This window comes from Ptiloglossa arizonensis, chromosome 8 (genome assembly GCF_051014685.1).
Source record: "Ptiloglossa arizonensis isolate GNS036 chromosome 8, iyPtiAriz1_principal, whole genome shotgun sequence".
Lineage (NCBI taxonomy): Eukaryota > Metazoa > Arthropoda > Insecta > Hymenoptera > Colletidae > Ptiloglossa > Ptiloglossa arizonensis.
In genome coordinates, this window is record NC_135055.1 from 15,010,001 (window position 1) to 15,024,580 (window position 14,580).

Below are 14,580 nucleotides of genomic sequence, written 5' to 3' on the forward strand. Positions count from 1 at the left end.
TTTGCAACAATTTCACGTACAAAATTGCAATGGAAAAAAAAAGAACGTACACGAGCAGGATCGTTTTGAAATAAATCTTAAGGGGTTAATTTCCTCCAATTTCGACGAAATTTAAAAGACCGATAGGAACAACGGGCCACGGTTGACCCGAATGATTTCAATGCTTGCACACCATCGAAAATGAAAACTGGTTCTTGGAATCACATCGTTGAAGATTTCAAAGAGATAAGGGCCCACGAGGCAAAAACGAAACTCGAAGATGCCTACAATAGGTAGTTGCACGTAACTCGTAATTATACAGAACTATACGATAATTATTAGCCACCGTTACGTGTAACTGATAATTATACAGTAATTACACAGCAGACAGTCGATTCTCTGCGCAAATGGGAAGATTACTCGGTCTGATAAATTGGCAAACTGTGCCTGTTCCATTACTCGAACAAAACTGTTTCCATATCTTTTGCACAAGAACTTGTAATTGCACATTCGGATGATAGAGAGTTAGGTGGCGAATGTTCGCGTAATTGAACCTTCTACCGTGTGTACTTATCATTTAACAATGTCAAGACTTTTTACCCAGTTATTTATTACCCGATTAAATAGTGTTCGTTTAATTTGCACAGAGAATCGGAATGTTTGCATATTATCGACGAAAAAAAAAAAAACGACCCGATTTTTGTAAGGTTGCAATCACTATAATTAAACCAATGATACTTTACATTCTCTATGTAAGAGAATGTAAGTCAACGATACTTTTACATTTCTTCGTTAAAGATTCTGTCTCTTCTAAAGGAAACTACTCTTTAAAAGAGACTCTCAAAAGAGAAGATCTGTACTAATTTTCCAGTAAAAGGTAGAAACGTTCCAGTTTCTATTTGTAAATTATAGATACAAACAAAGTTACTAAACTCTATAGCAGAAGGTTTTACTAATTTGTAAATAAGTAATTTACAAATAAAAATTGCAACGTAAGACTTCAACCCTTCACAGATCCTTGTGAAACATTTGTTTTCTCTTTAAGAGAGACTACTCTTCGAGATAAAAGACGTGCGCTAGATCCTCGGAAAAGGATCTGTCAAATTTGTAAAGGTTCATTCATAAATTGTCGATTCAGAGCAGCTCGTTTCGTTCCGGGTGAGAAAATAACGCATCTTTCTTAATGAAACGTACAAAGACAATTCTCCGGGACCAAGCACGTTGCCTTTTCATTGGTGAAAAAGTTTCGTGGCACATTCTGCGCGTACGTTTAGATAAACCACTTCGGTTGGCAGGTCGTTAGACGTGCGTTGAATCAGGATACAGCGTATGATGGGGCTAAGGGTGCTGTAACGACTTAGCTCGCGTGAGCTAGCTGAAAAGTGATAGCAATTTTCATTTAGAGAGAAATTTACGTTTACAACGCACCGAAACGAATTGTTCCCAATGTAATGGCGTCAGTGTAGTTACACGTGCCATGTCCCGCTCGAATTGCGTTAACGCCTCAAATTTCGCACTGTTTCCGGAACGGTGAAATTAGGCGAGAACTGGTACGTGTGTGTCCCTTGAACGATCAATTTCAAGGGTGAATAATTTGTGATTTAATTTAAGTATCGCGCGTTTCTTTCGTGCTTCTCTTTTATTCGTGCTACATCCGTGTAACAAGATCTATGTTTCGACCTACATCCCGTAACTGTAATAACAATGGATCTCAACCTATCAGATTTCTCGATACGAATTTAATTCCAAGATCGGTTCTTCTTCGGGAAGAATTAATATCGCGTTGCACGTTATAATGGGTTATTGTATTGTACTAATGTTCCACCGGGTATATCGATATATGAGAACGGGCAGCTGTCGATTGTCAACGATACGAGATTATCTCGAACATCGTCTGTAATTTCGTGTCGTAACATTCGATAATCTCTGAAAGGCATCGACCACGTTTATGGATCACTGAACTCTGCTTCGTAAATATATCGTAGTCTTCGTGCATTATGGTAACTTGTAACGTGATCAACTGACGCGATTAACTTCGTTAGCTTCTGTCCGAACAAGTAACAAATAGCCGAAGATTCTTCAAACTTATTTCGCGAGCAGACTGTTATCTCTGTGTTCCGTTCTCGGATATTTCAGAGGTAGAAGAATTTTACCTTTTCAATCCAGTTTGTCCATGTAATTTATCATTCGATTTAATATTTGTTATTTTGAATGAGAAATTGTCGTTGGATCGACATTTATTATCAACTCATTTATTATTCGTTACCAAGAGGGTGAACGATAGTCGGATTTGGATTCCTTCGGTGGCGAGAAAATTTATTATTTCGTTTCTAATCAATTTATTTAATATCGATATTCAAACTTATCCCACGAGTGACTGAACTTTGATGTTTCTTGGTAGCTCGAAACAAGAGAAACGATCGTAGGGTCGATCTTGGATCAGTTTCAAACAGCCAAGAAACAAACTTCGATACAAACAGTTTCATTACCCGTGTGTTTGTGTTTATTGTCACATTCGGCGGGCTGCTTACATTTCCGGGAGGGAAGCGTATCGCATGTGGGTTACACGATTAGCCTTTGATTTACGGAATCAGCATACAACCGCTATAGGAAAGGTATTTCAGATTAAATGCCATAAGCAACGAAGCTATGGTCTAGCCGGTGATACGATTACCTCGCGTGAATTAATTCGACGAACTGAAATCCCGCAGTATTCCTCGCTTCAAGCACTCTGCCCGCATTCATGTATCGTGCGTATGCTTCGCGGAACGACTGCGGAAACACTTCCATTAATCGAGAAAATTTTATTACAATCTATCTTACAAATGTGAAAACATTTGACATTGTTCGAATAAAAAATATGTCATTCGTATGTGTCTAAATATGTCAAATATGTAATACATTCGTATACACTTTCTTGATTTTATTTACGTAATAAAAGAGCGTCGCGTTAAAATACTTTTGTATCGTTAACTGGGCTTTTAAAATTTGTTTGATTAACAGTTAATGCTGAAGAAAAATTAGTCGTATGTTTTGAATTTTGTACAGAAAGTATTCAGGAATACGAATTTAGAGCAGAACTGTTTAAATACATTTTCGTATCGATTTATAAATATTTAAAAATGATTGAACCGAGAATAACCCGAGAATGAACTGTTCGACGGTCTGGAATCGATGAATGGGGAACGATTAATTATTTACAAACGGATGACGTGATTTGCAAATCTTTTCCAGGCAACGATTTTCCATTCAGCGTCGAAGAAGTGAATATTCGTGCCGAATCAAAGAGCAATCGACGTAGCGACGTGCATTTTTGTTGAAAACGCGCAGGCACGAAAGCGTTCTCCAGGAGCTCCTGTATAGAAACAGGTACTCCTGCGGGATCGAGATAAATTTCTCGTGCCCGAGAAACGTACGTGGAACTGCATCGAGTGATTCCTGTGCGGCGACAAGTTGCCGATATTGCATCACGAAAGTGAAAGAGTGTTTCGAACACACGCGTCGAAAGGAAAGAAATTGAATATTATAAGCTTTACCGTGCGTCACTGCGAGTCGCGGGCCCGCACGCTGTGAAAATTTAAATCGACCATCTTGTACGATTTAAATATCCACGTTGCGCGTGGAAAAGTATTTTACAACGTTTCAAATATCTCATCACGGTTTGGATTCTTTTGAAAACAAAGTTTCGCCAGGATTCTTATCAACATCGATGAATTTAACACCAAAGATTTTATTTTTATAGAATTTCTGCTTTTATTAAATTACAGTACCGATCGAACATGCGAACGATTTTAAGTAAATCTCTAATATTGTTCGAAAAATATACGTATTTCAATTTTCATTAGTAAAGCATCCAAGTAGAGGAGCAATCGATTTGCTTAAATTTTAGTTTATCCAGAGGAATTATTTTGTTCTAAATACAAAAATTGAAACTGCTGAGTATAATCATATTGGAGTGTTGCACAACATTTTCTCAAAGGTACGTGGACTTGGGTATCGAAATAATTAATGAACGAATACTTTGGAAATAGTGTTATTGTAAGTTTATTAACATAAAATATTACATATCTTACGAAAAATTTTTAAATATTTTATTTAACAGTTAAAATATCAATAATGCATTTTAATATGGTATGCTTCGAAACATTTTCTCTGATGGAGTGTGCAGTACCTAGAAGACATAAATTGAAGGTTTCTACCACCAGTGAGTCAAAATACGAAAACGTGTCCGGCTCTCAACGTTTCAGAAATGGAAAATAACATTTGACGTCTCCAGTCACCAATGAAAGACAATTTTCGACGTATCTGATCGTCAAGGTGTTAAAAACGTACACGTGTGCTCACGTATGCTTCAAGATATTAATCAGCATTCTTTGAAGTCTTCGACTCTTCCCCCTACTGTCTCATTTTCGGTTCTAAGAAGGGACTCTTCATCCATCAAAAATAAAAGTAGTCTTCTTGCCCTATCGACACAGTCAATTCTATCGTAGTTCTCCCCAAACAACTCCATAAAGAATAATACAAGTCTTCTTGCCCTATCAATGCAATCAATTCTATCTCCCCAAACATTCTTATCAAAAACCAAACAAGTCATCTTTCTCTATCAATATATACAATTTTATCGTAGTTCTCCCCAAACAACTCCATAAAAAATAAAACAAGTCTTCTTGCCCTATCAATGCAATCAATTCTATCATAGTTCTCCCCAAACATTCTTATCAAAAGCCAAACAAGTCATCTTTCTCTATCAATACAATCAATTCTATCATAAAACATCTCCATCAAAAACGAAACAAATTTTCTTTCTCTATCAATGCAATCAATTCTATCGTAGTTCTCCCCAAACATCCTCATCAAAAACCAAACAAGTCATCTCTCTCTATCAATACAATCAATTCTATCACAGTCTTCCCCAAGCATCCTCATCAAAAACCAAACAAGTCATCTCTCTCTATCGATACAATCAATTCTATCACAGTCTTCCCCAAACATCCTCATCGAAAACGAAGCAAGTTTCCTTTCTCCATCAATGCAGTCAATCCTCTCGTAGTTCTCCCCAAGCATCCCTATCAAAAACCAAACAAGTTATCTCTCCGTGAATGCAGTCGACCTCAATTACGAGTAATTCTCACCGAGAAATCTCCACGAGAAACGAAACTCGTCGCCATTCCCGCTCGACACGGAAAATTCTATCGTTCACCATCCGGAGAACGCACCGTACTAGAAATTACCCTGTCTGTGACTAGAGCGACTAGAACGGCCACCAGGTCAGATAGAGACGATATCCCGAAAAAAGAGGCTCACCGGAGTCAAAGGGTTAACTGGCAGCCCGGAGTCACCGTGCTGGAGGTAGGGGAGCAATTGGTGCTCGCCTAACGACGGTCAGGGGAAGAGAACAACGGGGATGGCCTCGCTCCGGAATGGTAATAGGTCGCACAAATCCACGGCTGAAAAAGCGCGGTGGGGCGAACGAAAGCCCCGGCTAAGTAATATATCTATCTCGTCAGGAGAGTTTCGCTGGGTTTTCTTGCCGGTGGCGGTGCCGTCACGTCGTTTTTAGGCCGGCTATTCCGCGTCACTTATCGTAAACAACTGTCGGCCCGGTTGCTGCTACGCCCAACCGAAGGGCCGGCCTCCTAACGAAAAGGGACATCCAGCGCGTTCGAAGAGCTACCTCGATGCCTGGGAATTAGCTCAGGCGCAAGGACAACCGGGGGGAAGCGTTTTATGTCCGCCGTGGGGTCGTGAAATATTTTCCGGGTGAAAAATGCTGGCTCGATTCGAGACTCTCCTTAAATCTCGCGTCTTGGGACGCTGGGTAGGATTCGAGGAATCGCTGATGGACTCCGTGCCCGTTCTTCCACCGGTGAGAACATTCAGAGCGGAGCTCGTGCTACCGTTTAACGAGGACTCGGGATACAATTTCGTTCCATCTACTACACCAAGGCAATTTTACCAAATTTGCGTCGTTTCTATTATTTGGTTCTTTGCGACTAGTCAGAGTATTCGTTTAATGGTTTACACGTCGCAATGAGGTTTGTGTTTTGAGCGGTTCTTTAAAATCTAGGGGAAATTCGAGGGGCAGTTTGGATCCTCTTTTCTATTTTTGGAAATGGATCGAGTTAGATTGAGGAGTAAAATATAATGTAAAGTTAATTCACAAGACTAAAATACTCTGTACCATTCGCCGGTACAATTTTAGTAATTTTGGTAAATGAACTCAGAGAATCTTACGTCGCTTCAGTTATTCGTATTTTTGCAATTATCGAGTGTCTACGCTTAAAATTTCACCCATTGGAACGAGGCTTCTGTCTCCCAGCGTCGTGCAAAATTGCGTTAAAAACAAAATGGAACAGTACCCTTCTCACCAACACCGAATCTCTCGTGATCTTCCTCAGTGATTCACAATCGTCCACAAGATAATCAAGAACACTAGGTTGTTCAATTACTTAGGTAAAAAAAATACTATGACACTTCAACTATGAACAACTGTAAGTATACAAACGAGTCGACAAATATACCTAAAACTTCGCACCTGTTCATCGAACAGTAGTACCATCCCTAAAAAAATAAAACAACGAATCTAATAGCTCCATTTCTTATCGAACGGATAAAACTTATCGACTCGTTACATCGATTCAAATTGTCCGTAAAAATGGCTGCGAATCGTACAACGGGGAACCCGTCGAAGAAAATAATTTCCCTCCCCTCGAAAAAAACGCCGATCGAAATCGCGAGCGCGCAAAAAGAAAGAAAAAAAAAAAAAAAAAGAAAAAAGGGTGGAGAGGGGTTCGACAGGGCACGTCGCGCGCGCTCGCAGCGTGAATTTACATTTCCATTAAGGCTCCGTCTCGAGGGCGCGCGAAACAAGCGGCGCCCAGAACGAAAGAACCGAAACTCGAAAGAGAGACCACTCGCGCGAGTGCCGCTAAAGCCACGGGTTTCGGTGTAATAAAGTGCCTTGGAAATCCTTTGTGTCCCGCGAAACGCATTCATTTAACTTTGATCCAGCCGGAGCAACCCCGATATTTTCCTTCTCTTTGGTGCCCGCGCGCGAGAGCACGCGGTTCAACACCCTCTGTCCCTTTCTCCCTATCCTCGCGTTTACCACGAATCTGGCCAGACTCGATGCCGTGGATGGGGCAGCGGTAGGGAGACGCTCATAAAAAATACAATATTTTCCTTTCATTCGAATTCGCCGACTCTTTTCCTCGAGAATCTGGGGAGGAGGTAGGGTTCGCGGCTCTTTGTACGGATCTGTAAGTTTAATTCGACACGGAAATCCGACCGAGTCGAAGCCACGAGAATCGCTTGATTGCTTTGTCCCACGGGAGTCTAATATGAATTACAAACCGTCTTCTGTCTCTATCTCTCTCTCTCTCTCTCTCTCTCTCTAGTTTCTTTCTCTCACTTCGGTCCCCCTGTCCTTTGTCCTTCTGGTTTCCAGATCTTCGTCCCGCCACCGCCACCGGTGTCTTGCCCTATTTCCCTTCGTTGGAGTTTCGGTGGTAGATCGATGTAACGGAGCCAAACGGAGGTCAAGCGGTTTGATATTGGAAGCTTCGAGCCAACGTTTCGGTCCCTGTTGACGATTGTCGCGTTATTGCCGCGGTTCGGTGAACGGTTTCGTTCTTTTCTCGCCCAATCGGAAGACGCTCGGACGGTCGAGTCTCGATTCCGGGTATAATTGAAACCTCGAGCGACGACGCTCGCTTTGAGACGTCCGTGGAAACTTACCTCTTCGATTGGTATTTAAGTCGCTGGTCGTCGACTTCGTATCATATCGATTCCGGTGCGAGACTGGTACAATTGGAAACTTTTTGGTTGTTCAAGTCTCGGGAACGTGCGAGAGACTTGAGAAGTCGAGTATTTCTAGCGCAATTTACGAATTTCCAGTTTATTTATTCTCTAAGATAATATAGTATACTTGGTACGAGTACTTGAATGGTTAATTCAATAATTTGTAGTTTATTTATTTTCTAAACTAAATACGCGATATGAATACTTAAATGGTTAATATGGAAATTCGATACGTAGAGCGAGACTAGTACAATTGGAAACGTTTGTTTTTTGAAATTTCAAAAACTTGGGAAACTTGAAAAGTGGAGTGTTTGTAGCACGATTTACGAATTTGTGATTTATTTATTTTCTAAACTGAATACTCGATACAAGTATTTAAATGGTTAATGTGGAAATTCGATACGTAGAAAAATTTTTTTCGTTTTCAAATTCCAGAAACTTGGGGGGATTTAAAAAGTGAGCTATTTGTAGCACAATTTACGAATTTGTAATTTATTTATTTTCCAAACTAAATACTCGATACAAGTACTTAAATGGTTGATGCAAATCCTCGACGAATTAAGGTTTAAGTTGAAAAATAACAATTTGGAGTACTTTGCCCTTTTACGATCTCTCTCTCTACAATATTTTATATTTTCGCGAACTCAAACTTCTTTTTCTGTTTCTTTTACGAAAAAATTCGTTAAATAAAATATTAATTGGCCGAGAACCTCGTCCATTGCGTCGTCAGGTGGAAGAGATGAACCACTTAGCAAGTCGAAGTTGAAAGGAAACTATAGTGACCATGGATTGTATCAGACGTACTGCATAAATGGGGCGTTCTCGTATCGGATTGGCTACCTCGATAACCTATTTCCCTGCAATTGTCGACGTTCTATAATAGCTCGAGTAATTACCTCTTGAAAATATGGATTTTATAAATTTGTTCAGTGTCAAGAACCCCGAGAGTTTCCAAAGGAGATTTTAAAGTATTCCACGCTCAAGGTCGTTCGTAGCTGCGGAGATTTGCAATAAAAAATGGATCGACCCATTTCGAAGCACGAGGGTGACCTTGAAACCATTCTCGAAACTGAACAAATCCATGAAATACACATCTCGCAAAATTATTCAAGAAAATCCTACATTTTCATTTCCACTGTCGAATGGATTCTCCAGGATTCGATATCAGCAGTCTCTCGATAATTCTGAGCAGCGTTGCAATAAAAAATGGATCGACCCATTTCGGAGCACGAGAGTGACCTTGAAACCTCGTTCGAAACGGAAAAATCCTCCGAGATACGTATTTCGAAGAATTATTTAAACCAGATTTACCACGCGGTAAAAATGACCGATTTTATCCCCTGTCCACTAATTTATGCATACTATAACATCGCACCTCGGTCGAGGTCAACCTGCAACATTAATCTCGTTAAATAGAGAAACGTTTCTACTTTCGAACTCGCATTTGGCTGTCGTTGCTATTTAAATCCAACTTCAGTGTATTGCCTCAAATATCCGAACATAAGGCGTGTGGGGTAATACCAGCCAAAATAAAGGGGTAATTCCAGCCAGCTTCTAGCATTGTTTTTACTGGCTTAGATGCCACGTACGTGTAAGCGGATTATAAAGACAGAATGGAATCACGAAAACTTATTAAAGCCTATAGAGGTAATCAGTAAGGGGAAAATGTCCAAACATAAGGCTGCACGATTGTTTCGAATACCCTATTCTACGCTTCGCGAAAGAATTAAAAAAAGAGCTCAATGGGCTCACGAAGAGTGTTCAGAATGGGATACCACCGATGGCTCTATTTATGATTCGTATAAAAGTTAAACGCGTGAAAACGAAATCCGATAAAGTTCTTAATTAATTCAACAGTCCTTTTTCACCTCTTTCGCAAAGAAGAATTATTCAACCGTTTTTGGTTTTAAGAGTTTAATTTTGTTGAATAAACTAGGCACTTCAAGTTACGATTCAACATAAAGAAAACTACCAAACGTTTAATTTCTTCAAATTTTATTGTCACGTATACGATACGGTGGAGTGTCTAAGTGTGATCTCGATAATTGTTTAAATACGTGTAGACATTTTTAAGAAAAAAGAACTGATATTGTGAATCACTCTTATTAATTTATTAAGAGACTGATTAGATCGAATTTCAAACAATAAAATTCACTGATCTCAGATTCCATCTTATGGGTTAAGTAGCCAAAGTTATTTTACTTTCCCTTACATGGTAATATCTATCGGTAGTCCAGTGTTACGAGGTCCTGTATTTTCGTTTCCACTGTTAGGTGAATTCTCCAGGATCGGATGTCGACAGTTTCCAATAATTCCGAACTACGTTCCGGATCGGAGGGACGCATCGCGAATTGATCAGCGGAACTGATCAAGCGACCGGCGTCACGACAAAAACGGCAAATAAAGTTTCGAACCGGTAGCCACTTACGTTTCTGCAGTGCAATCGCAATTCGCAGTGTAGGTACTCGGGCAGCCCGAACGATAAAAAAAGAAAACTCCTGACGCGCCAGGACGCGCGCGTCCTTTTTACGAGTTCCGCAATGTCGCGGAAACGCGCACGATAAAAGCCTCTGATCATCCTGCAGCCCTGGACTCGGTGAAACAGTTCACCTGGACTTTTAACGAGGAATTACTGCTGCGCTGTACAGCGTTCAGAGAGCCGGTGGTTTCCGTGGAAAATCAAGTTGCTGGGAGTAAGGATCCAAGTTTCAAAGTATAAATAATAAAAGAAAAACCTCTACGGAGTGCCCTGTGAAAAACCACATAATTCTTGCGGTACGTTTGTTAGGTCACTCTGAATCAAAAAGGTCGTGTGTACTAGAAAATGTTCGGTGAAAAATGGAATAACTTTTCCAGTATGTTAGGTAGGTCTTTCTGATTCGAAAAGATTGTGTACACTACGGTTCTTGGTTAATTTTCAAGATAATCGTTGTTTACTTTATTCGAGTATCACGAAAAAAACGAGCCTAAGGACAGATCGTAGCAAATGACGACACTTGAAACGTAATTACCAGAATGGAGTGACAACGATAGTTGAAACTTCGAATAGATTTATGTTTACGAGAGAATCGTGGTCGTTTGGAACACCCCCTTTGGTCTGTGCGAATGAAAAAAGATATAAATAAATGAAAAATAAGAAATGATTGCTCCAGTTTCAATTATCCAGGGGTAGAATCTATTTTTCGAAATAAATGAAAAACGAGTGGGCCAAAACCCATTGTATATACGTTTTCTTTTTATTCAGAATGATCTACGAAATATAGTGGTGAAATTATTCGATTTTCTGGGACACCCTGTAGAGTGTCCAGATGAAGAGGCAGTCGACGCGTTAACCCTCTATTGCAGTGGTTTACAAACTACACTCAACCTTTTTACAACACGGTACTCTGAAAATACGGTTTCGATATAACACGGCGCACAAATTGCGACAGTTACCCTATAACACGATATTCTTATAACAAAGTCTTCATATAGCGCGGCTTAATAAACTTGGACAAACTCATCTAACACCGGAACGCATTCCCCTGGTTCGTATTAATTCTAGGCTTCGCCTAACACAGTTTCGATACAACACGGAACGAATTAACCGTATTATAGAAGGGTCGAGTGTCTTCAGAAAGTGCCCTCTTACAGAGTTCACGAAGGATTATTTAACAAACGAGACTTCATTGATCACCGAAGAATATTTGTTTAACAGTAAGAAAGAAATTTAAAGAAATTGAGAGTCTGATGCAACTGATACAATAATTTCCTAGGCTGTAATGTTTCTATTTATTCGAAATCTCTGTTTCAAAATGTGTTCGTAGGTTGATCTTTGGCCTGGACAGTTAACACTGGTTTCAAATCCGAACTATTCGTCCCAAGAACGATAACGCAGATGGTAACTGTGCGTGTAAATAATCAAATAAGAATTAATTATGCACCACAGCACCGTAAATGCTCAATATGAAGTCTAGAAACAAAGAACTCGAATACGAGTATACGGATATCTCGTTGGATATCGATGCGAGTCAGAAACTCGATGGTTGAAGGGTTAAAAGTCACGTTTCGATCAAGAGGGGATATTCTTCGCATATTGGAGAACAAAAGCAAATATAGAAGACCGGTTTCCGAGAAATTGTTTCTCGAACACGACCGTGGGAGAGCCACTTAGGTGTCCCCGCAAGAAAACATTCCACCTCAATCCCGCGAAGCTTCCTCAGCAAATCTTACACGGATTCTTCCCCTTAAGTTCCCGACCTGTCGCGTGTGCAATATAGGGGGTTAAGTAGGTAATAGCTGCAAATTGCATTAGTATCGGTGTCAACGACACCCTAACGTAGCTATCTTTGACATCGGGTAAACTTTGTCAAACTTTGTCATTTGTTGCTAACCTGTGCAGCGATGTCTCGCTGATCGTACTCATGATCGAGTTCCTTGTCTTTTATTTTTATGTATTTCTTCATTTAACAATGTACCGATAAATATATTAACACACATATATCGCACAGTTTGTATTATCGCGCAATTATGGAAGTTTGGTACCAAATAGATTGTTCTTTCATTATTTCCTACTATTATGATACACCCACAGTTACGTTATCATATACCCACCATATCATCACCCACAGTGACTCCGGTAAAACCTGCTCAGTGTTAACCGTCTAGGTTCACTTCAGAGCGCGAAAGACCCCAAAAAACGCGAGACTTTCGCGAAAGATGTCGCTCCTGTGACGGATCCACGGTAACTGGAAACCATCGAGTGACGTCGGGAGCGAAATCGATACCGGTGATCAGTTGCACAGTCTCCAAGGAGGGAAACGTGATCGCGATTTACGAAAACGTCTCGTTCGATGTTTGAACGTGTCCGATTTTCACGGTTCTTCATGAATATTCCGCGGACGTGGGGTACGTCACTCGAAACGGGCCACGATGAAGACGTAATCTCGGCCTTTGTCGGATGGGCTCGCGTGTTCCCGGTTATTGGATCGAAGTTCGCCAATCCGCGGGAGTAGTTAAGTAGATCCCGATGAACCGGCATCGGCTTGGACGTGCACGTCCCGTTCGAGTTTCCGTCGGTTTCGGCAACGCGGAACGGACCACCGTGGGGTAACACACGGCCCGCGTGAAAATCATTTCCATCACGCACACGTTCCGCTCTTAATCTAACGTGAAACCCGCGCGACACGCCGGTAAGTTACGATCATCGGGCACGACACGATCGAACGAACCGGGACCGTTCCCGTTCCCGTTCCGTGGATTAAGTTCGCCTGTTTTGCGGTACCCTCCATCCCCCTCGCCCATCCCTCCTGTTGAATAATTTTACGACGTCGGCTGCGGCGAATCCTCGCGAACGCGACCGTCTTTTATCGAGCGAGCGGGGAAATTCTTTATCGCGAGACACGCCGGATTCCGGCCTTCCTCGCCGATACGAATTATTCGCCGATGGTTCGATTTTCCACCGCGGGGGCACACCGAACGAATTTATTTGTTCATTGTCGATGCGACGACAGCCTTTCGAGGAGCAAAATTAATGTAGGATGTGGAAGATACAGTATACGGGGTGTGTACTGTTCGTTCGTCGAAAGAACGCATTTGGCATTCTAGAGCACGAGATGCGATTGGTGTTGAATTTATTTGGTTATTGTCGATGCAACGAGAGCCTTTCGAGGAGCAAAATTAAAGTAGGAAGTGGAAGGAACAGTATGCGACGAGTGTACTGTTCGTTCGTCGAAAGAATGCATTTGACATTCTAGAGCGCGAAATGCAAGTAACTATCGTAATAGTCATGTGTATACACAGACGGTGAAATGTTCTTTGACAGATTAACACCAAGTAGGCAAATGCTGAGATAAAACAGCTCGCAAAAATTATTAATTAAATTTCAAGTTGCGTTAGAACAACGAAGTGAAAGGTGAAAGATCCCAATTTACAGTAAAATAAAATTATTTCGACTTCTTGCCGATCGACCAAACGAGAAGCAGGAAAAAATTAATAGACAAATTGATATACACGGTTGCACAATGAAATGTAGAAAAATGTAGAAAAGAGATCTTTGGTCTGTTCGAGTTCGATGTATATTAAATTAGATTGCCCTCTGCTTTATAAAGGAGTTTCGCTATGTACTGTTCCCTTAATGTACTCATCTCTATACATGCCGCTGTTGGAAATCAATAATCAATAGGAAGCCACATTCAGAAACAATTTCTTAACTTAAAATGGAACGTGCAACACTCTGATTTCCCCCCCCGTAGACTTGCCAGAACTTTGTAGTTCCGAACTGACTAAGTTGTCTAACTAATTGTGCAATCGAGTTCGATGATCGATCGCCTCTTCGTAATTTATGCTCGGATAATTGACTCGCTTTGTGAAACATTTCGCGCAGCTTCGCGAACTGCTTCTATCATTATATTCGTGGGAGAACTTTTTCACAAACTCGACGAAAAATAATCTTTCGTAATTCTTCGTTATACGCTTGCTTTAAATTCTTGCACGGCATTTCGTTCGAGCTGGAAGCGTAGCCCAGAGGTGGGCTAATAATCCGCGAAGAACTTCGAGGACAACCCACGGTTCGGTGTAAGCGACTCGTTACAGAACTTCAAAGAGCAATTGCTATTCGTGGTTTTTGAAACAGTACTAAGTAGGTAACAGTACTTCCTTCCGTTTCTCTATGCCTCTCAACACCGAATTGCTCCTTTTGTTTAAAAAAAAGTCGCGATATGGTGTTGAGTCGTTCTCCTTAGGAAGTGTGTCGCCTTCCCCTAAATCTTATGCATTGTACACTCCACAATTTATACCAATTCTCGGTGTCCGTTCAATTAT